Source organism: Ovis aries, chromosome 5, assembly GCF_016772045.2.
Source record: "Ovis aries strain OAR_USU_Benz2616 breed Rambouillet chromosome 5, ARS-UI_Ramb_v3.0, whole genome shotgun sequence".
In the NCBI taxonomy this organism is placed as follows: domain Eukaryota; kingdom Metazoa; phylum Chordata; class Mammalia; order Artiodactyla; family Bovidae; genus Ovis; species Ovis aries.
In genome coordinates, this window is record NC_056058.1 from 87,544,749 (window position 1) to 87,565,925 (window position 21,177).

Below are 21,177 nucleotides of genomic sequence, written 5' to 3' on the forward strand. Positions count from 1 at the left end.
GATGCCATCACAACCCACTCCAGTTTTCTTGCCTGGAGAATTCCCATGGACAGAGTCTGGCAGACTACAGTCCATAGCGTTGCAAAGAGTCAGACATGACTGAAGCCACTTAGCATGCACACACATACTAGGTGATTTTAATATACAGTAAAATTTGGGAATCGCTATGCTAAGCCCTCAATAATTTAGCTAACAGTGAACAAACCTCAAATCTCCTCAATAACAGACCTCACTCTCCACCTCCAGAGAAACGTATTTATTCTTGGAATATGGTATAATCTTTCAGCATCAGATTGCAAACAAGCTTCATTCTCATGACAAAATGTCAGCTAGGAAAGGGCAGAGAATCCTCCTATCTCCATATTGTGCCTGGCATACAATCAATGTTAAATAAATATTACTTGACATGAATAACTGAATACACAACTATTGTTTAGTGAAGATTAAAATGAAGTCTTTCTTTTTTTTTCTTTTCCATCTATCATCACTTGAACTCTTTTAAACTGACTTCAGCCAAGATCATGTTTGTTATGGTATCCATGGAAATAAGATGTTCCTAGTATTGTTATACACCAAGCCCGTATCTCCGAACCGACCGAGAGAACAAGTCCACCACAGTAATGCAAAGGCAAGAAGGGAGTTTATTTCTAGCGCGTTAGGGCCCAAGTCTCAGTTACAGGGGTAGCTGGCGTTACATGATTGGCTAGGCAAGATGAGCTCACGTCCTGTCTCCTTTAGGTTGGTGCGTGCAGGAAATCTTCCTAATTTGGTCAAGGAATGTTCTGTTAAAGAAACACTCAGGTCCTAGGCTTAGTATACCTCGGCTGAGCTTGTCGTTTGGCCCCTAACATTCACCCCTGTCCTTAGATCATATAGAGGAATCTTCCTCTTGGTCCTGAGACACAGTTTGATATTGTTGCCAAAGCACAAATAGCTGTACTCTGTTTGTACGTTCTTTTACAAAGGCTATAAGTCTATTGATAATACATGGACCAAAAGTAAGCATCAGTAGAAGCACTAGTAGGGGCCCCAGCAATGTGGAGATTAGAGTGGTCAACCAAGGGGATCGCTGAAACCAAGACTCGAACCACCCTTGTTGAGCCTCACGTTCCCGTTTACGTTGGGCTAGTCCCTCTCTCACCTTGGCCATAGATTTTCTAACTATTCCTGTGTGATCAGCATAGAAACAACATTCTTCTCCTAGGGCTGCACAGAGTGCCCCTTGTTGTAGAAAAAGCAGATCTAATCCTTTCCTGTTTTGCAGAACTACTTCAGATACGGAAGTTAAAGACGATTCCAAATGACTAATAGATTGCTCTATACAGGTGATGTCTTCATCTATGGCCGCTCTCAGGGAGTTAAATCCCTGGCTTTGCAGGGACAAGGCTGTTATTCCTGTTCCGGCCCCGGCTACTCCAAGACCGAACATAGTTGCTATAGTTATGGCAGTAATAAGTTCTCTTTTAACTCTGTAAGTCCTTTTTTGAGGATTTAAGGTCAACCTTTGGGCCCAGTAATCATATATTGTTTCTTCTGGTCAGTACAGAATTTTTGGCATAACACAGAATTCTTCTTTGGGGTCAAAGATTGAGCTGTGTACACATGGAGTCAGCCCCGTGTGTGAACAGACCCACCATCCTCCCATCTAATACCTCCCAGGTATTAGCCACCTGGCTATGGGCAAGTCTGTAGGCTCAATGACATGCGCACACAGTGGAGACCTACCTGATAATATCTTTCCCATACATAACCCTTTTCCCCATACCTCTCTCATTGTAAGGCCCACTCTTCGTTCTCCCCATCGACATTGGGGAGGATCAGTGCCGTTGGCCAGGTCGTAAGAGGCGTTGAGGCCTATTGCCTCATAGTAAGGGGGAATTAAGTTGTAACATAACCAACAGGATTTAGTTGCCTCAGGATGGGTCTGATTTAAGGTAGCATAGGCTGCCTTTACTAATTTCCATAGTGGATCTGTATGTCCGAGTTTAATAAGGGAGCCTGCCTCTGGGTCTTCTGTTGGTCTCTGTGATATAGGTAGGGAGGTTGTCGGGTAGGGAGTTACATCAATTTTTTCCATTGGGTTGGGACCTATACTGTGTACCTGCGCTGGCTCTAGAATCTGGCTTATAACTATAATTCCTCTGTCAATGTATCCGAATCCTCCCACCTCTCTTGTCTGTATTCTCCAAGATAGGCCGGAAATCCAAGCCCCCTCCTTTTTTGCTTTTTCCTGATTGAACCTTATCTTAACCTGTGCATAGTTACAACTCTCTTCATATTTAAAAGTTGGATCCCCAAGGGCCTGGGGAGTGGGCTTTGAGAACGAGAAGTTGAGCAAGTCCAGATTTTCCACCTCCCAGCGCCGAGGCCCATCATTAGAAGTAACACAATCCCATGATTTACAAAAATAATCTTGTCCCCCCCTACAAGTCTTCCAATTGGTCCTCTGGTGGCCCAGGCATGCCCAGAACCCCTGCATCCAAAGGTAACCCCTAGCCCAAGGCACATTTACCACTGGTTTAAGGTCAAAGTATAAGTCTGGCCACCATGTATTTGGCGGATGTATTGCGGTGGTTGAGTTGAGCATCTCATGTGTTAGTCCATTCTGCAGCTTCCAGGTGATTCTGACGGGTTGATGCGGGTTTACGATGGCAGCTTCGGAACAGAGTAAAATGGTCATCCACAAGACGGTCCAGACGATTTGTCTTGGTCTTGTCGGCGACGGAGCTTCAGCTTCAGGAGGTTGGACGGGTGTAGAGATGCTTCCCATTCTTTTTTGGTGTCTTCTTGTTCTGCTGAGGTAGCTTGGTGTACGTGGTTGTAATGCACCCCCAGGCCCGATACCATTGACCTTTAGGGCAGTTGGGGTGGAAAGAAGAACAACATAAGGACCCTTCCATCTAGGTTCTAGTGCCTTGGTTTGGTGCCTCTTGACCCACACCCAATCTCCTGGGCCAATGTCATGTGAGGGGACAATTTCTTTATTTTGACCTACATGTAGTTCCCAGAGCAGTTTTCAAACATGGGAATGCACCTTACTTAAGGCCATCAAGGCCTCTTGGAATTGTCTCAACGTGGGAGGCGGTAGTTTCTTCCCTTCAAAGATTGGACATATAGGGGGAGGTCTCCCATACAGAATTTCTAATGGGGTCAGATTAAGTTGATAAGGAGTATTACACGCACGGAAGAGGGCGAAGGGAAGGAGGGTCACCCAGTCCCTGCCAGTCTCTATAGCCAATTTAGTTAAAGTTTCTTTTAGGGTCTGATTCATTTTTTCAACTTACCCTGAGCTCTGTGGACTGTATTCACAATGTAACTTCCATTTGGTCCCCAGGGCTAGGGCAAGGCTCTGAACTATTTGACTCACAAAAGCAGGTCCATTATCAGAGCCGATGGTCACCGGCAGGCCAAACCTGGGAACTATTTCCTCTAAAATCTTTTTCGCCACTATCATCTCAGTCTCTCTCTTTGTAGGAAAAGCCTCTACCCACCCTGAGAAGGTATCTACCAAGACTAACAAGTACCGGTAACCATATTTACCTGGCCTTACCTCGGTAAAGTCTATTTCCCAGTGCTGCCCCGGTCCTTCTCCCCAATACCTCAGTCCTGTGTGTTGTCCTTTTCCTGGTCTCATTTGTTGACATGCCTTACAAGCATGTACTATGTTCCTCACAGTCGTTTGGTGCCGGGGGAATCGCAGGCGCGCAGTTTGAAAGAGCATCAGAGTCTTTTTCTCCCAGATGAGTAGTCAAGTGTAAATGTTCGCATAGTTGTCATCCCAACTGAGTGGGGAGTATCAAGTAGCCATCTGAGTCTCGGTACCATCCATCTTCACCTTTTTGAAGGTTGGTGTTTTCTTGAATCCAAGCAAGGTCTGAGGATGAATACTCAGGGGTCGGGGGCAAAGTTCCCATACCTGAAGGTGGAAGTTCGATCGCCAACACAGGGGTGATGTAATCTTCATCAGCTACCTTTCGAGCTGCCAGGTCTGCGGCACGATTCCCTCATGCTGTAGGGCTGTTGCCCTTCCGGTGTCCAGGTACGTGTACTATTAACACAGCCTGAGGCATCTGTACAGCCTCCAAAAGCCTATGGATTTTAGGCAAATTTTTAATTTCCTTTCTTTTAGCTGTCAAAAACCCCCGTTCCCGATATATTGGGCCCTGGATGTGTACCGTGCCAAAAGCATAGCGGCTGTCAGTGAAAATGGTTATTCTCCTTTCTTTGGCCCTGTCTAGTGCTTGAATTAAGGCAATTGGTTCTGCCTTTTGTGCGGAGGTATCCGGGGGAAGGGCCTCAGCCCATATCATCTGTCCAGAGTCGTCTACTACTGCGGCTCCCGCCCGTCTCTGTCCATCTTTTACATAACTGCTTCCATCTGTAAACCATATTAGCTCACTGTTATCCAGTGGAGTATCGGTTAAGTCTTTTTGTATTGCTGTTACCCCGGCCAATATCTCATCACAATCATGGAAGGGGCTATTTCCCTCCGGACTGGGCAGAAGAGTGGCCGGATTTAGAGCACAGGGCGTTTGGAAATGTATCCGTGGGGTGTCGAGCAGCAAGGCCTGGTAGTGCGTCAAGCGGGCATTAGAAATCCATTTACCTGGGGGTTGCTTTAGAACTCTCTCTATGGCATGAGAAGTGTAAACCAAGAGTCTCTGTCCATAAGTCAGTTTATCAGCATCGTGGACCAAGAGAGCAGTGGCCGCAATGATACGAAGGCAAGGTGGCCATCCGGCTGCCACTGGGTCCAGCCTCTTGGAAAGGTAAGCTACAGGTCGCTTCCATGGTCCCCATTTTTGTGTTAGTACCCCTTTTCCTATCTCCCGCTTTTCATCCACAAATAATTGGAAAGGCTTAGATGGATCAGGGAGGGCAAGGGCAGGAGCTTCTAGCAAGGCTCCCCTGAGCTCTTGGAAGGCCTTCTTCATTGGCTCATTCCATTTCCAGTCCTTGTTTTCTTTGCTCCCTTCATATAGGGGCCTAGCCTTTTCTGCAAACCCCAAGACCCACAATCGGCAATATCCCACAGTTTCCAGAAATTCTCTCACTTGCCTAGGGTTAGCCGGCTCAGGGATCTGGAGGATGGTTTCTTTCATGGCCTGTGTTAGCCACCTCTGGCCCTGTTTTATCTTATAACCGAGGTATGTAACCTCTTGTTTGACGATCTGGGCCTTTTTGGCACTTGCCCTGTAACCTAAAGTCCCCAAGGTTTGGAGAAGGTCACCTGTTGCCTCTTGGCACTCTTTTTCTGTAGCCGCTGCCAGCATGAGGTCATCAACATATTGTAATAAAACAATGGTAGGGTGTTCAACCGGATACTCACGGAGGTCTTCATCCAGAGCCTCATTAAATAACGTGGGCGAATTTTTGAAGCCCTGTGGTAAGCGAGTCCATGTCAGCTGCACAGGGGTCTGACCACCGTCTTCCTGCCATTTGAAGGCAAAGATCTCTTGGCTCATGGGGGCAAGAGGCAAACTGAAAAAGGCATCTTTTAAATCTAAAACAGTATACCAAATGTAGGTTGGGGGCAAATTGCTTAGTAGTGAATAAGGGTTAGGAACCGTAGGATGAATATCACTCACCCGTTTGTTGACTTCTCGCAGATCTTGAACCGGTCTAAAATCGGTTCCCCCAGGCTTTCTCACAGGCAACAGAGGAGTGTTCCATGGGGACTGGCACCTTTTTAGGATCCCTGCATCTATGAGGCGTTGTATATGAGGCGTGATTCCTTGTCGAGCCTCTTGACTCATGGGATACTGCCGTACCCTCACCGGGGAAGCATTGGCCTTTAGTTCCACAACAATAGGGGGCCTCTGTTTGGCTAGTCCCATTCCTGCTGTTTCAGCCCAGGCCTGAGGGTAACTTTGAACCCATGGTTGTACTTCGGGGCTTATTGTCGCTGGGGCCTCTGGCAAATATAGTCTGTATTCATCTTTCAATGCCAGAGACAGGACCTGAAGAGGATGCCCGGTCCCATCTAAGACCGACACTTGTCCATGGTCGAAATGAATTTGGGCATTCACCTTAGACAGTAAATCTCTTCCTAGCAAGGGCACTGGACACTCGATTATCACCAAAAAAGAGTGGGTTACCTGGTGGAACCCTTCCTCAATAAGGTTAGGCTGTATGGTGGGCCTCCCATTCACCCCTGGCACATTTTTCTGAGCTTCTGACAGGATCCGTTTGCGCTCCTCTGTTGTGAAAAGCACCTGTAACAGTTGCTGAGAATCATCCCAAGTGGGATTGTGAGTGGAAAGGATACACTCTAAAAGATCAATAAGACCCTGCGGTTTTTTAGAAAATGAGGGAGTCTGGGTTTTCCAATTGTACAGATCACTAGTGGAGAAGGGCCAATACTGATATGTCCATTCTCCACCCTCTCTGGCTGGCCCTGCCCGGACCGGAAATGCGTGAACAGTGGAGGAGGGAACTTCTGGGTCCTCTTCCTCCGCCACGCTGGCCATTCCCCTTGTCCTTCCCCGAGTTCCCCGGGCGGGGCCCCCTTCTCGGGGAGGAGCTGAAGGCTCGGTTCCCCTCCGGGCTTCTCCCGATGAAACCTATGGAACCTGTGGAAGCAAGGGTGGATGTGGATCTGCATACGGGGGTGGGGACAATTCAGTCTCCAGGTCTATCAGATTAGGATACAGAGAAGATTCCTGGAATACCGGTTTTGGCCGATTCTCGTCTTTTTTCCCTTCCTTTTCTTCGGAAGCCTTCATGACTAGCACCTGTGGGCTTGGCGAGGTTGGAGTTGGGGAAGAGGGACGGGGAGGTTTAGGAGGTTTAGGAGGAGCGAGAACAAAGGGTTTAAGCCATTCCGGCGGGTTCCTCACTAGATCCTGGCCAGGCCAGAATATAGGGAGTCTGGTCTGGGTGCCCGGCAGGACCAGGAGTGAGCACCCTCTCTTTAACTGCCTGGATAATTTGTGGATTGAAGGTTCCCTCGCGGGGCCACCCGACATCAAAGGTAGGCCACTCAGCGGAACAGAAAGTCACCAGTTTGCTCTTCTTCACCAGCAACGATAGATTCTGAGCTCTAGACTTGAAATCAGAGAAGCGGTCAGTCATCAGAGACAACGGAGTAGAAGTAGTTTGCCCCATGGGTACAGAGAACACGGGACACAAATAACAATGAGACTCACATCAACAGTGCCGGCACACAGAAACACAGGAACGACACAACAAACAGATTTCAACTCTCAATATCACTCTCAGTCCTCTTTATAGCACTAGAAACCCCTTCTCTACTTGCAAGTGTCTTACCGTCAGGACGTCCTCAGTGCCAGCTGCCCTCCCGGTACGCTACCGGGGACTCGGCCTCACACTGGACTTACTTCTGCACCTATACCCAGATGCCTCCCCAGTACGATACTGGGCCCCGGACTTAGTCTGGGCCTTTACAGCATTAACACCGGTGCTCAGAGCTCCTACCTCCTAACGAGGTTACCCCCTTCTACCAGGAGAGTTGTTTGCCCCAGTTGGATGGAGATCCCAGACAAGCCCCCAAATGTTATACATCGAGCCCGTATATCCGAACCGACCGAGAGAACAAGTCCACCACAGTAATGCAAAGGCAAGAAGGGAGTTTATTTCTAGCACACTAGGGCCCAAGTCTCATCCAGCACAGTGGAATCCGACAAGAGCCCCGAACAAAGGATTATGGCAGCTTATATACAGGCAGCTCTTTGTCTCAGTTACAGGGGTAGCTGGCGTTACATGATTGGCTAGGCAAGATGAGCTCACGTCCTGTCTCCTTTAGGTTGGTGCGTGCAGGAAATCTTCCTAATTTGGTCAAGGAATGTTCTGTTAAAGAAACACTCAGGTCCTAGGCTTAGTATACCTCGCTGAGCTGGTCGTTTGGCCCCTTAACAGTATATTAAAGTAGAGATTAAAATGACTAAGCCTGACTTCACAACAGACACTCACCTTGGTGGCTTGTGGAGTTGTCAAAAACAAAATGAAATTCATCAATTATCAGTAATGCACAATATGTTCCCCCAGTCCTTACTAGGGATCTTATTAGATGTTTGAACACCAAAACAGAGCTTGAGGAACCTGGCAAATGCTAACAACTGCCTGACATTTGTTCTTATCATTCCTTTCTAAAACATGTGTTACTAGAATATAACTCCAACTGACTATAGGAGTGTTTAAAAACTAACAGGTAGTGATACGAAGTCCTCCAAATCAGCCAATTTGCTGAGTTCATAACACTAATTCTGTAACATCTTTAATTAATCAAATGAAAAAATCTCTATCCATATAATTTGGAGTTACAAGGTGGAACAAATTTTTTTCCTAGTGGACATATCAGAGCCTTTGGCATACACTAATGTGAAAATATGGACACTTCTAAAGGAGCAGCTTGTAAAGCTAACTCTTTAGTAAACACCACCCTATTGCAAACCTTCAATAGTTTTTTAACTTTGAATTTGTAAGTTTAACTTTTAAGTAAATTGTTTGATTTATAAACTGTATCTCTTCTTTCTGAGTGTGTACGTGTGTACGTATATACATGTGTTAGTCGCTAGTCGTGTCCAACTCTTTGCTATCCCATGAACTATAGCCTGCCAGGCTCTCCTGTCCCTGGAATTCTCCAGACAAGAATACCGTTGAGTAGCCATCCCTCTGCCAGGGGATCTTCCCAACCCAGCAACAGAACCTAGGTCTCCTGCATTCCAGGTGGATACGTTAGTCTCTGAGCCATCAGGGAAGCCCCTAGTGATATTTAAATCATTTAAATGATTACTTCCCATTTTTCCTATAGACTTAACTCCATACCCATTCCTATCTCCAAAAATACTATTATATATTCATTGATATTATTATTATATACAAAGTAATTCTTTTAGTATAAAGCACAACTTAGTTGTTAAAATGACATATCCAAAATTATATCAATATTTTCCCCTTGTTATTAATTTAAATAAAAACCATATAGAAATATTTTAACAGTTATAACAGTTCAAGGGAACAAGTTTTTAAACTGTGATAGTCAAACCTTTTAAGAGTATAATAGTAATCTATATAATTGTACTGATAATACTCTTAAGGCAATTATTTCCAACTACAGTGTGTTCCAACTGTTATCTGTAGCATATACATTCTAGGTTGTCATCCTCATTCTCTGAGAACAAATATTCACCCCATTCAGAAATAGGCTCTAGTACCCATGTATTCTGGTGCCATCGATCAGAATTAGTTGGGCCAGATTTGGATACTAGACTAATATGTCCAGTCATATTCTCTTTCCAGGAAATTGTATTTAGGAATAAGAAATTCTAGTTTGTCTCTACTAGGGTTAAAAAACTGAGTCCATATAAATTTGGGAACTTTTGGGATGACTCTATAGATAGAAAAGAAAAATCATTCTGCAAAGAAAACCAATAAAACATACCCAACAAGGAAAGTGTATATGACCTTAGAAAGGTACTTCGTAAGTATCTATTTGTAAAAGCATGGTATATGTTTATAATAGAAGCTGTATTACACATTTAGCAGGGAAGTCCCTTCAAGTTTGTCACTGCTTACTTGAAATGATTATAAAGCAGTAGGTAAGTTGTGAGTCACAAAATCATACTTAGAAAATTCTGGTTTAATATAAATTAAAAAATAAGGAAACAAATAAAAACACTAAGAATTCTCCATTCTCCAAGGTCAAGTTTCAAAGATCCTTTACCCACATCCAAAGCAGTAGCCCCACTTTTAAAAATGGCTTTGTGGCTGAGCCACATAAGAACTCAGGCTGCTCTGTTTCTCTATCGGCAGATTCCATTATAGGTAATGGGGCCTTGTAAGGAAAAACTTACCTCTGTGTGTTTCTCCTTTGCTCTCACACTACTACCACACTCACAGCATTTCTGACAGCAGATGCATGGGGCTTTGTCTCACACCAAACAATTCTGTGTGACACCAGCCAGGTGTCTTGCAAGTCAGTCATGACACTAACCAGAGTTAGTAAAGACCCCACCGGTTAAGAACTCAGTCCTACAACTCTGTTTCCAACTTTAGATATCAATTATAAGCAGTAGGACCTTTGGTTATACACAATTTCTGTCCAACATAGTATAAATTAGAGGTTCCCAGAACCCCCTTCCTTGGGTTCGATCGTTTGCTGAAATAGCTCACAGAACTCAGGGTAATGTTTCCTTACATCTACCAGATTGTTATAAAGGATAGGATAAAGGATACATATGAAGAGTCAGATGAAGTGATACATGGAGCAAGATCTGGGAGGAACTTCACACAGGAACATCAGTCTCCATGGAGTTGAGATGTACCACTTCCAGGTACTTAGATGAATTTGCCAACCAAGAATCTCCCTAAATCCTATACTGTGGGGATTTTATTGGAATTTCACCATGTAGGCACAATGGAATAATAATTCTATCTTGTTCCTGGAGAATGGAGATTAGGGCCAAAGTTTCAGGCTTTTAATTATGGCTTAGTCTTCCTAGTGATTGACTCCTACCCAGGAGTCCACTTAGAGACACCTCATTAGAACAAAACACATTTCTATCACCCAGGAATTTCAAGGCAATTCCAACGAGCTCAGGGTAGGATACTCTTTTCACTCAGGAAATCACAATGGTCTTGGGAGCTCTGTCAGGAACCACACTTTTTTTAAGTTTCACAACCCCACAGATGGAACAGTTTCCACCGTAAGTAACTACCATGAACTTCCACCATTAACTACCTGTGACTGACATGACCTGTTGAGAAAGCTAAAGGTAAAACTTTATTAACCAAAACATATAATGTAGCTCATCTAACTTCAGAGGGAGTGGAAAGTTCACTCCTTTCAAACTCCTAAAAGTAGAATGTAATACTTATCACATTAAGACATAGTTTGCATTTGAACACCTGACAATTCTCATGTCTTGATAATACGTAGAAAATACTCCTGCTCACCTCCATACTCTCAAGTGAGACTTCAAATCTGACCTAAACATTTCAGTTCATATACAGCACCTCCAACACTTCTGAGCTAGCTTCTTATGATATAGGCAAATTCACTAAGGGATTCTGGCACAGACACTAGCAAACTTCCAGAAATAAGAAGATGATTATTTGTGTAAGCAAAAGAAATAGTGAGGCCTTGCTTTTCACATATATCTGCTACTCCTAAAGTCTATCAGTTTTGCATCTTTAGATTAAAAGGACCTTAAAATTATTTTAAATTTAGAAAGCAAATGTAAGCTCAGAAATTCCAGAGAGAATAGGAAAGAATCAAGACAATTAAAAGTACTCCTTCTTACTACCCAGAGATATCTATTTCTTATTATAGAGGACTTCAAAACATATTCGAAAGTATCTAAGTATTTGATACTAAGCACTTGATACATTATATATTGTTGGGCATTTAAGGAGATTATAGTTTTTCGGCACCATAAATAATGATGCAATAGGGATTTGTATTCATCAATCTTTGTGCAAATCTCTTAAGTATCAGATTAGATTAATAAAAATATAAAAATAAAATTTAAAGTGTGGGCTTTCTTTAAGTTCTTAACACATATTGCTCAACTGTAAAATCCATGAGGTCAGGAACTTTGTCATATTTGCTCCTGTATTTGTGTATGCTAAGTTGCTTCAGTTGTGTCTGACTCTTGCAACCCCATGGACTGTAGCCCACCAGGCTCCTCTGTCCATGGGATTCTTCAGGCAAGAATACTAGAGTGGGTTGACATGTCCTTCTCCAGGGGATCTTCCAGACCCAGGGATCTAACCAGCATCTCTTATGTCTCCAGCATTAGCAGTTGGGTTCTTTATCACTAGTGCCACCTGGAAAGCTATTTGCATCTCCTGGAGCAGTAGAAAAGTGACTGGAACATAGGAGACCTTCACTAAGAATGTGCTAAATGAATGAACGAATATATTGCAAAGAAACTTTCCAAAGTAAACTGCACTTTCAAATATAATTCTTCCCTCACTTGTTAAGTCCATCACTTGTTACCATCCTGGTCTGATTCATTATTTAGCTCATTATTTCCTTCCTGATACTCACTAAAGGAAAATGTACATTTCATGAGAGCCATTTTCTAGGAAGTAATAAAAAAGAGAAGGATACAAATTTACTTTTGCCTCTAATTCCCTCCCCTACATTTATCTGGGACCTTAACAACTTTTTGATAATTTTGCAGCAAAAAAAGAAAAACCCTCCATAGGCTGAAGATACTTATATTTTTCTAAACCCCAGACAGGTGATAGATGCTCACAGGTAAATGAATATAGGTGCTATAAATTACTGCAGTGTGTGTGTGCGCATGTGTGCATGTGTGCCCATTAAAGGATACAATAATACAAATTACATTTTGACCCAGATTAAAAATTGTTTTAAAAAATTGTTCATATTTTTCAAATTAACCCACATCCAAAATGCATATATTGCTTTCCATTTCTACACAGTACTATGATCTCAGATCAGCCTTTGACAAATTCTTTAGCTTGCCTGACTCACCTTTCTCTAATAATACAAAGTATACATGGAGTAGTTCGATATAGAGCTTCTATATCTCAATTTCTAAATTAAGACCTTTCATAGAGCTTTTAATAATACAGTTCCACGCTCCTGGAATTACAAAGTTAAAAATCATTCTTTCTATGCCTTTCAACAAACTTCATTTCTCTCCTCTGTGTGCGTGTAAATTCTATTAATGCTAATGGAGGCAACGCACATGCATACAGTGTGGAATATATCTCTAAATCACACTTTAATCTTTAGCTACAATTCTGGCACCTGTTCAAATGATACATGTGCCTCAAACACACACTGTATGTCTGTTGTTTCCTGTCTGGATATTAAAATTTATTCATGTATTTTTAGTAGCTATTACAACATTTTGGCCAACAAATTTTCTTATTATTATTATACATGTGTCGAGTTTTAACTGGGTGCTAGATGCAACTGTAAACATTCCTGATTTATTATAATATAATTAGAATGTAAATTCAATTCCTGACCAGGTTATATATATTTGTTTTTTTTTGTTTGTTTGTTTTTTTTTTTTTTTTTTGTTTTTTTTTTTTTTTTACAATGTGCTTAGTTGCTCAGTCATGTCCAACACTTTATGACACTATGGACTGTAACCCACCAGGCTCCTCTGTCCATGGAGAGTCTCCAGGCCAGAATACTGGAGTGGATTGCCATGCCCTCTTTTTTTTTTTTTTTTAGTTTTTTATTTTTTTTTTTAGTTTTTTTTTTTAATTTTAAAATCTTTAATTCTTACATGTATTCCCCAACATGAACCCCCCTCCCACCTCCCTCCCCACAACATCCCTCTGGGTCATCCCCATGCACCAGCCCCAAGCATGCTGTATCCTGCGTCAGACATAGACTGGCGATTCAATTCACATGATAGTATACATGTTAGAATGGCATTCTCCCAAATCATCCCACCCTCTCCTCTCCTCTGAGTCCAAAAGTCCGTTATACACATCTGTGTCTCTTTCCCTGTCTTGCATACAGGGTCGTCATTGCCATCTTCCTAAATTCCATATATATGTGTTAGTATACTGTATTGGTGTTTTTCTTTCTGGCTTACTTCACTCTGTATAATCGGCTCCAGTTTCATCCATCTCATCAGAACTGATTCAAATGAATTCTTTTTAACGGCTGAGTAATACTCCATTGTGTATATGTACCACAGCTTTCTTATCCATTCATCTGCTGATGGACATCTAGGTTGTTTCCATGTCCTGTTTTAAAAAATGGAAATTTTCTGTTGTTTTCACCTGGTTAAACATATGTAGCAAAGAGAAAACTTAATGCAAACAAAATAAATATAAGTAACCTGGTTGCTTGTTTCTGTACTGAATCATGGTTATCCTTACATAATTAAAAAGAATTTTAATGCATGCATTTAAAACCTAGTTAAAAGATATTATATTAAGTTTACTAAAAATACCAAAATTTATTATATTAACCATACTTTTTGAAGAAAGTGGCTAGCTAAATAATTTTGCATTATTTTTACATAATCTTAATTGATGTTCTGTAAAACCACATAGCCATTTCTCAACAGAGCCCTATGCATCTCCGTATTTACATTTTTTTCTTTACTTTTCCACTTTTTAGGATGTTGCCCCAAAAGGTTAAAAAAAGATGATCCTGAAATATGTAAAACATAGCATAGTCAAAATTTATATAATTTGAAGTGAAGAAAAATGGTAAAATTTCTCTACAATTGATCTCTTCTTATTCTGAAGTCCTATACTAGTAGGAAAAATATTCCCAATTTAAATGTAATCCAGTTTATTTGCATTTTCAAATGTGAATATTCAGTCAGTGCAAAGTTCAAAATCTCTGTCAGATCTGTTTTTCCTCCAACTTTCCCTTTCCTTTCCAGAAACAGTAGAGGGAGTATGAAGGCTTCACATACCTAGATGATGTAGGAAAGCTCTCCTGTGATCCATGCAGTTTTGTCAGTTCTTTTGGTTGCTGCCTAAACAGTCTTTGGCTTCAACCAGTCTTCAGGCATAAAATCTACCTTCTGGAGGAATTTTAAATTATATGGTACTCACTTGTCTGGAGAATCCCAGGCACAGAGGAGCCTGTTGGGTGCCGTCTGTGGGGTCACACAGAGAGGGACACGACTGACACTACTTAGCAGCAGCAGCACATGCCGTCTCAGACACTTAACTTAGCCCCATCCTTCAGGCATTTGATCTTTTAAAAAGAGGCATGTTGAATGTGGCTAAACTCCAATTTCAACATTTCCCTAAAAACCTTCAGTTCAGTTTAGTCGCTCAGTCATGTCCGACATTTGCAACCCAAATGACTGCAGCAGGTCAGGCTTCCCTGTTCATCACCAACTCCTGGAGCCTGCTCAAACTCATCTCCATAGAGTCAGTAATACCATCCAACCATCTCATCCTCTGTCGTCCCCTTCTCCTCCCGCCTTCAATCTTTCCCAGCATCAGGGTATTTTCCAATGAGTCAGCTCTTCGCATCAGGTGGCCAAAGTACTGGAGTTTCACCTTCAGAATCAGTCCTTGCAATGAATATTCAGGACTGATCTCCTTCAGAATGGACTGGTTGGATTTCCTTGTAGTCCAAGGGACTCTCAAGAGTCTTCTCCAACACCACAGTTCAAAAGCATCAATTCTTCAGTGTTCAGCTTTCTTTATAGTCCAACTCTTACATCCATACATGACTACTGGAAAAGCTATAGCTTTGACTAGACAGAGCTTTGTCAGCAAAGTAATGTCTCTGCTTTTTAATATGCTGTCTAGGTTTTAATATGTTGTCATGGATTTTCTTCCAAGGAGTGAGCGTCTTTTCATTTCATGGCTGCAGTCACCATCTGCAGTGATTTTGGAGCCCAGGAAAATAAAGTCTGTCACTGTTTCCATTGTTTCCCCATCTATCTGACATGAAGTGATGCAACCGAATGCCATGATCTTCATCTTTTAAATGCTGAGTTTTAAGCCAGCTTTTTTCCTCTCCTCTTTCACTGTCATCATAGGCTCTTTAATTCCTCTTCGATTTCTGCCATAGGGTGCTGTCATCTGCATATATAAGGTTATTGCTGTTTCTTCCAGGGATCTTGATTCCAGCTAGTGCTTCATCCAGTCCAGCATTTCCCATGATGTACTCTGCAAAGAAGTTAAATTAGCAGGGTGACAATATACATCCTTGACATACTCCTTTCCCTGTTTGGAACCAGTCCATTGTTCCATGTCTGGTTCTAACTGTTGTTTATTGACCTGCAGGTAAGGTGATGAGGTATTCCCATTGCTTGAAGAATTTTCCACAGTTTGTTGTGATCCACACAGTCAAAGGATTTAGTGCAGTCAATGAGACAGAAGAATTTTTCTGGAATCCCCTTGCTTTTTCTATGATCCCACATATGTTGGCAATTTGATTTCTGGTTTCTCTGCCTTTTCAAAACCCAGCTTGAATATCTGGAATTTCTCAGTTAACATACCATTGAAGCCTAAGTTGGAGAATTTTGAGCATTACTTTGCTAGTGTGTGAGATGAGTGCAACTGTGCAGTACTTTGAGCATTCTTTGGCATTGCCTTTCTTTGGGATTGGAATGAAAACTGACCTTTTCCAGTCCTGTGGCCACTGCTGAGGTTTCCAGTTTTGCTGGCATATTGAGTGCAGCACTTTCACAGCATCACCTTTTAGGATTTGAAATAGCTCAACTGGAATTCCATCACCTCCACTAGCTTTGTTCGTAGTGATGCTTTCTAAGGCCCACTTGACTTCACATTCCAGGATGTCTGGCTCTAGGTGACTGATCACACCATCGTGATTATCTTGGTTGTGAAGAGCTTTTTTGTACAGTTCTTCTGTATATTCTTGCCACCTCTTCTTAATATCTTCTGCTTCTGGTTAGGTCCATACCATTTCTGTCCTTTATTGAGCCCATCTTTGCATGAAATGTTCCCTTGGTATCTCTAATTTCCTTGAAGAGATCTCTAGCCTTTTTCATTCTATTGTTTCACTCTATTCTTTGCATTGATTGCTGAGGAAGGCTTTTTTATATCTCCTTTCTATTCTTTGGAACTCTGCATTCAAATAAGTATATCTTTCCTTTACTCCTTTACTTTTAGCTTCTCTTCTTTTCACAGCTATATGTAAGGCCTCCTCAGAAAACCATTTTTCCTTTTTGCATTTCTTTTTCTTGGGGATGGTCTTGATCCCTGTCTCCTGTAAAGTCACAAACCTCTGTCCATAACTATTCAGGCACTCTGTCTATCAGATCTAATCCCTTGAATCTATTTGTCACTTCCACTGTATAATTGTAAGGGATTTGATTTAGGTCATACCTGAATGCTCTAGTGGTTTTCCCTACTTTGTTCAATTTCAGTCTGAATTTTACAATGAGGAGTTTGTGATCTGAGCCACAGTCAGCTCCACGTCTTGCTTTTGTTGACTGTATAGAGCTTCTGCAGCTTCAGCTGCAAAGAATGTAATCAATCTGATTTCAGTATTGAACATCTGGTGATGTGTAGAGTCTTCTCTTGTATTGTTAGAAGAGGGTGTTTGCTATGACCAGTGTGTTCTCTTTGCAAAATTCTGTTAGCCTTTGCCCTGCTTCATTCTGTACTCCAAGGCCAAACTGCCTGTTAGTCCAGGTATCTTTTGACTTCCTACTTCTGCATTTCAGTCCCCTATGATGAAAAGGACATCTTTTCAGGGTGTTAGTTCTAGAAGGACTTGTAGGTCATCATAGAAATGTTCAGCGTCTTCGGCATTAGTGGTTGGGGCATAGACTTGGATTACTGTGATATTGAATGGTTTGCCTTGGACACGAACACTGATCATTCTTTCCTTTTTGAGACTGCACCTAAGTATTGCATTTCAGACTCCTTTGTTGACTCTGAGGGCTTCTCCATTTCTTCTAAGGGATTCTAGCCCACAGTAGTAGATATAATGGTCATCTGAATTAAGTTCTCTTATTCTGGTCCATTTTAGTTCACTGATTCCTAAAATGTCGATGTTCACTCTTGCCATCTCCTGTTTAACCACTTCCAATTTGTGTTGATTCATGGACCTAACATTCATGGACCTAACATTCCAGGTTCCTATGCAATACTGTTCTTTACAGCATTGGACTTTGCTTCCATCACCAGTCACATTGAGATCGTCATCACCATACCTTCCAAGCTCGACTAAGGAGGACATGTTTAGGAATCAGTTTATCCCGTATTTGTTTCTTTACAAGTTTTGCTTTCCAGAAGTGTTTTAAATGAGCCATGCAACCTAAGGGGTGGAGTATATTTTGCTTTTAAATGTTGGTTTCACTTTTCTTGCAATACCATGAAAAGTAACCAGTAACACTGAAGAAGTTGAAGTTGAACAGTTCTATGAAGACCTATAAGACCTTTTAGAACTAACACCCAAAAAAGATGTCCTTTTCATTATAGGGGACTGGAATGCAAAAGTAGGAAGTCAAGAAACACCTGGAGTAACAGGCAAATTTGGCCTTGGAATGTGGAATGAAGAAGGGCAAAGACTAATAGAGCTTTGCCAAGAAAATGCACTGGTCGTAGCAAACACCCTCTTCCAACAACACAAGAGAAGACTCTACACATGGACATCACCATATAATCAACACCGAAATCAAATTGATTATATTCTTTGCAGCCAAAGATGGAGAAGCTCTATACAGTCAACAAAAACAAGACCAGAAGCTGACTGTGGCTCAGACCATGAACTTATTACCAAATTCAGACTTAAATTGAAGAAAGCAGGGGAAACCACTAGACCATTCAGGTATGACCTAAATCAAATCCCTTATGATTATAGAGTAGAAGTGAAAAATAGATTTAAGGGCCTAGATATGATAGAGTGCCTGATGAACTGTGGACTGAGGTTCGTGACATTGTATAGGAGACAGGGATCAAGACCATCCCCATGGAAAAGAAATGCAAAAAAGCAAAATGGCTGTCTGGGGAGGCCTTACAAATAGCTGTGAAAAGAAGAGAAGTGAAAAACAAAAGAGAAAAGGAAAGATATAAGCATCTGAATGCAAAGTTCCAAAGAATAGCAAGAAGAGGTGAGAAAGCCTTCTTCAGTGATCAATGCAAAGTAATAGAGGAAAACAATAGAATGGGAAAGACTAGAGATCTCTTCAAGGAAATTAGAGATACCAAGGGAACATTTCATGCAAAGATGGGATCAATAAAGGACAGAAATGGTATGGACCTAACCAGAAGCAGAAGATATTAAGAAGAGGTGGCAAGAATACACAGAAGAACTGTACAAAAAAGCTCTTCACAACCAAGATAATCACGATGGTGTGATCAGTCACCTAGAGCCAGACATCCTGGAATGTGAAGTCAAGTGGGCCTTAGAAAGCATCACTACAAACAAAGCTAGTGGAGGTGATGGAATTCCAGTTGAGCTATTTCAAATCCTAAAAGATGATGCTGTGAAAGTGCTGCACTCAATATGCCAGCAAAACTGGAAACCTCAGCAGTGGCCACAGGACTGGAAAAGGTCAGTTCTCATTCCAATCCAAAGAAAGACAATGCCAAAGAATGCTCAAACTACCACACAATTGCACTCATCTCACACACTAGTAAAGTAATACTCAAAATTCTCCAAGCCAGGCTTCAGCAATATGTAAACCGTGAACTTCCAGATGTTCAAACTGGTTTTAGAAAAGGCAGAGGAACCAGAGATCAAAGTGCCAACATCCGCTGGATCATGGAAAAAGCAAGAGAGTTCCAGAAAAACATCTATTTCTGCTTTATTGACTATGCCAAAGCCTTTGACTGTGTGGATCACAATAAACTGTGGAAAATTCTGAAAGATGGGAATACCAGACCACCTGACCTGCCTCTTGAGAAACCTGTTTGCAGGTCAGGAAGCAACAGTGAGAACTGGACGTGGAACAACGGACTGGTTCCAAATAGGAAAAGGAGTACGTCAAGGCTGTATATTGTCATCCTGTTAATTTAACTTATATGCAGAGTACATCATGAGAAATGCTGGGCTGGAAGAAGCACAAGCTGGAATCAAGATTGCTGGGAGAAATATCAATAACCTCAGCTATACAGATGCTTGATTCATGGACCTGACATTCCAGGTTCCTATGCAATATTGCTCTTTGTAGCATCGGATCTTGCTTCTATCACCAGTCACATCCACAGCTGGGTATTGTTTTTGCTTTGGCTCCATCCCTTCATTCTTTCTAGAGTTATTTCTCCATTGATCTCCAGTAGCATATTGGGCACCTAATGACCTGGGGAGTTCCTCTTTTGGTATCCTACCATTTTGCCTTTTCATACTGTTCATAGGGTTCTCAAGGCAAGAATACTGAAGTGGCTTGCCATTCCCTTCTCCAATGGACCACTCTCTGTCAGACCTCTCCACCACGACCCGCCCGTCTTGGGTTGCCCCACAGGCATGGCTTGGTTTTATTGAGTTAGACAAGGCTGTGGTCCTAGGATTGACTAATTTTCTGTGAGTATGATTTCAGTGTGTCTGCCCTCTGATGCCCTCTTGCAACACCTACCATCTTACTTGGGTTTCTCTTACCTTGCGCGTGGGCTATCTCTTCACGGCTGCTCCAGCAAAGCGCAGCCGCTGATCCTTACCTTGGACAAGGAGTATCTCCTTACCGCTGCCGTTCCTGACCTTCAACGTGGGATAGCTCCTCTAGGCCCTCCTGCGCCTGCGCAACCACCGCTCCTAGGGATGCTCCTCCCTGCCACTGGCTCTGGCCTCCGGCGTGGGTCATTCCTCCCAGCTGCCGCCCCTGGCCTCAGGCTTGGGGTGGCTCCTCAGGGTCACCGCCCTTGGCCTCGGGGGTGAGGTGGCTTCTCCCAGCCACCCCTGGCCTTGGATGCGGAGTGTCTCCTCCCAGCCACCACTGACATCAGACGCGGAGGGGTCTCCTCGCGTCACCGCCCCTGACCTCGGACTCGGGCTAGCAAGATCTTCACAACCCAGATAATCATGATGATGTGATCACTAATCTAGAGTCAGACATCTTGAAAGTGAAGTCAAGTGGGCATTAGAAAGCATCACTACGAACAAAGCTAATGGAGGTGATGGAATTACAGTTAAGCTGTTTCAAATCCTGAAAGACGATGCTGTGAAAGAGCTGCACTCTATATGCCAGCAAAGTTGGAAAACTCAGCAATGGCCACAGGACTGGAAAAGGTCAGTTTTCATTCCAATCCCAAAGAAAGGCAATGCCAAAGAATGCTCAAACTACCACACAATTGCACTCATCTCACATGCTAGTAAAGGAATGCTCAAAATTCTCCAAGCCAGGCTTCAGCAATACGTGAACCGTGAACTTCCAGATGTTCAAGCTGGTTTTAGAAAAGGCAGGGGAACCAGAGATCAAATTGCCAACATCCGCTGGATCATGGAAAAAGCAAGAGAGTTCCAGAAAAACATCTATTTCTGCTTTATTGACTATGCCAAAGCCTTTGACTGTGTGGATCACAATAAACTGTGGAAAATTCTTCAAGAGATGGGAATACGAGACCACCTGACCTGCCTCTTGAGAAACCTGTTTGCAGGTCAGGAAGCAACAGTGAGAACTGGACGTGGAACAACGGACTGGTTCCAAATAGGAAAAGGAGTACGTCAAGGCTGTATATTGTCATCCTGTTAATTTAACTTATATGCAGAGTACATCATGAGAAATGCTGGGCTGGAAGAAGCACAAGCTGGAATCAAGATTGCCGGGAGAAATA